Consider the following 3,400-nt stretch of genomic DNA (forward strand, 5'->3'; position numbering starts at 1 on the left):
GACTTCCTCCTTCCTTTATCCTTTATGTTTATATCCACATCCCACATAACTATCCATCTCCTCCCTCAACCACCGCCACCACCAATCACCACCACCATCCGTCCTAGTTTCCCAGACGACCGCCAGAGATGGTGCTATCCTTCGCCGGCCACGCAGACCGTGCCAGCAAGCTGCCGCTCTTTTTTGGTCGTTCCAATTGCAGTTTTCAGCTTTAAATTTTCCGATTTCTTCAACGGTACAATTGGTTTTCTTTAATATTACTTCGTTTATTGTAGATCTCGCATTTCAATTGAATTTGGCAAAAAAAAAAAAAAAAATAGCACCGGGTATGTAAAAAAAAAATATAAGCGAACAAAATGAGGCGGCCAAACTAGAATGGTTGACAAAATATTAGAGAAGGTACTTGATTACAAATGCATTTATGTTTGTCAAATTTACGAGATAAGAAACTACTAGCAGTTGTTTTCAAAATCACTTGCTGAAAATAGCTTCCAAATTGATGGGTGAAGAATGGAGAATATCACTATTTTTTCATATTAGTGTAATTGAAATCTTGGAGGCAGTGATTCTGCTTACTTGGGAACACTTGTTTCTTTTATTTTACGTCTTTCTTGCTCCATATATATATCCACCAATCATATCCATATTACCTTCATTTTTATTCTTGGTGGATGAAATGATGAATTGGGTTAATAATGGAAATTATGGAGGATGGTTGATTGAAAATGACGAGGGGCTTAGGTAGCAGGGGGTTTGGGTGTGTTTTGGGGTAAGGGTCGATGTCGACTTCAATGGTTTATTTTTCAACTTGCTATATATTTGATCCGTTTATCCATCTTTTTGAATTCTAGATACATAAGGTTTTGGATTTTGATCAATCGATGGTATAGTCGTAGATACTAGTTAGTAGTTACACAACTTCACTTTAGCATAATTTATTCACTATAGCAAGTAGTGTATCTATCAAGGTAAATGAGTGTATCTAGCAATCTAAAGGAATGTATCAGTGTATCTAGCAATCCTCGATCTTCGGAAACATTCTTTATGCTTAACCCGCTTCTGTATATTTTGAACACAGGCAATGACCTAATGCTAATGCTATCTGATTTCATGAAGCTGTGGTTATCGACCTTTTCGTCAATCTCAACCTGTAAATTTGTAAGCATCACTAATTCAGATTTCTATTGAGAAACATCAACATCAATACAACCTGACAACCTTTGTCCCAACATGATTTAGGGTGAGCTACCGCGAAGGTGTGAACCATCACGAGTTACAACATGTTTGGGGTTCTCATATCATTTGTGTATTTAACGGCGTCAACTGAGGACATGAGTACCATAACTCAATGATTTTACTGACTATGTTAGCCGACATTTGCAATTTATAGAGAAATTTATTCCTACATACTCCCTCGATCAATCACGCGAACATACGAATGGTGGAATGGCCTACGTATATGTGCGGGGAGTTTTGAAATACGTGAATATTGATGCAGTTTGAAAAGGAGTATAAGATAACGGTAACCATTAAAGAGGGGTAATACCTTGAGGAATTTCAGAGTTGGGTATTTATTGCTGAGTTGTTCAAGGGACTCCTACATGCTTTCGTCTCCTGGCTTCGTAAGGAACCAATCCACTGACAAACCTATTCAAACAAAACCATAAATTAAGCTTATATTACATTCTTTCTTATTTGGAAGGTCTACGAAATTGAGGCACTTTAGTTTATGATGTGCAATTACCAGGCCAGGATGTCAAGTTTCTAAACTGTTCGCTGCTCTCGGTTTTAATTACCGCATTTCCATTGACACATCTTTTCCACGATGCTTCTTAAGGTTCACTTAACACAAACATACACTCACAATATGCAAGTGGCACTATGATTATTATAAATAGAGAATGGGTTTGAGATCCGCTCCTATGTTCGAGATGGGTTTGAAATCAACTTTCAGGTAGGTAGAAAATTGGAAGTTTCTTAGGACATTAGATCTACATGACCTAGACATCCGGTCTTTACCGGATTCAATTGGTAAACTATTGCATTTAAGGTATCTTGATCTATCTGACAATAAGCGTCTACTAGTGCTTCCTGATTCAGTTACAAAACTGTATAATCTGCAAACCTTAGATCTAAGTAGGTGCAAAGGTTTGAAAGAGTTGCCAAAGGGTTTGGCCAAGTTGGCAAATCTGAGGCACCTGGACATATCTGGTTGTTACGTGTTGAGACACATGCCTTCAGGTCTAGACAAACTGAGCTGCCTATGTGTTCCTACTAGGTTTGTTGTGGAAGAAGAAAGTTCCGTTGGGGAGCTAGAAAATCTACTAGCATTGAAGAACCTAAGAGGAAACTTTTATATTCATATCAGCCCTAAATTCTCGAGTATCATGGAATGTAAGGGAGGATATTTGAGAAGCATGAATTATCTTATAAATAATTTCCTCCCCTTTTCTTGGTCTTTGTGCCAAAATCAAAGAATAATAATTGACCAAGATAGGGGAGTAAATGATTGTACTATGGGCTAGTGCTTGCCTGTGATTCACACATTAATCTCAATCGAACGAATTATGCTTTGTTAGTGCTTGCTTCTTGTGAATTGTTTAGGATGAATCCCGAATTATGTTGGCTATTTCTTTAATTTGCTTGCACTTTGTTCCAAAGTACTATTAGCTCTTGATATTTGCATTTCTTTTTAAATTAGTGAAATTTAACCACAATGAATAATTTGAACAGAGGTATAAATTTTATTGTCATATACTTGTATGACATACATAAACATAGGTTCGGTACCATAGACAAATCAAAGCGTCTTACTTGTGACGGACACTATCCGTCATAAAATCTCACGATAAGGCAAGTGGGATGGCAAGTGGGGGGAAATGGAGCACCCCATGAATAGTGTCACTTGCATATTGTGAGTGTATGCAACTAGAGGTGGCAATCGGGTCAGTCGGGTCGGGTTTGGGTCAGGTCACGTCGGGTCGGGTCATATCGGGTTCGGGTCATATCGGGTCAGCATACCCTTTCGGGTCGAGTCGGGTCGGGTTCGGGTCGTTATCGGGTCGGGTCATTTCGGGTCAAATGATGTATCGGGTCGGGTCGGGTTTGGGTCGGGTCATTATCCGGTCCGGTAACTTAATCGCATTACTATAATTTTTTACCATTAATTTTTTGTAACCTATTATTTGGTTTAGTTAATTCATTACTAAGTCAAACATATCAATCTAAACACAAAATCACTTTCATTTTGATCAAAATTAAGCTTAATAATTATCGGGTCATCAATTTAATCGGGTCAGTATCGGGTCGGGTCAATATCGGGTCGGGTCTGGGTCGGGTTCGGGTCACTGATAATCGGGCCGTGTCGGGTTACGGGTCGTCATCGGGTCGGGTCGGTTTC

General features: G+C 38.9%; 1 long non-coding RNA gene across 1 annotated transcript; it reads left to right on the forward strand.

Moving 5' to 3' along the window:
• On the forward strand, positions 1–2,586 carry LOC141634230 (uncharacterized). Its single transcript, XR_012538981.1, has 3 exons — positions 1–235; positions 1,079–1,158; positions 1,240–2,586. It is a non-coding gene; the product is annotated as an uncharacterized LOC141634230 (long non-coding RNA).
• The last annotated feature ends 814 nt before the right edge of the window (positions 2,587–3,400 follow it).

The sequence above is a fragment of the Silene latifolia genome, chromosome Y, assembly GCF_048544455.1.
Source record: "Silene latifolia isolate original U9 population chromosome Y, ASM4854445v1, whole genome shotgun sequence".
NCBI lineage: Eukaryota > Viridiplantae > Streptophyta > Magnoliopsida > Caryophyllales > Caryophyllaceae > Silene > Silene latifolia.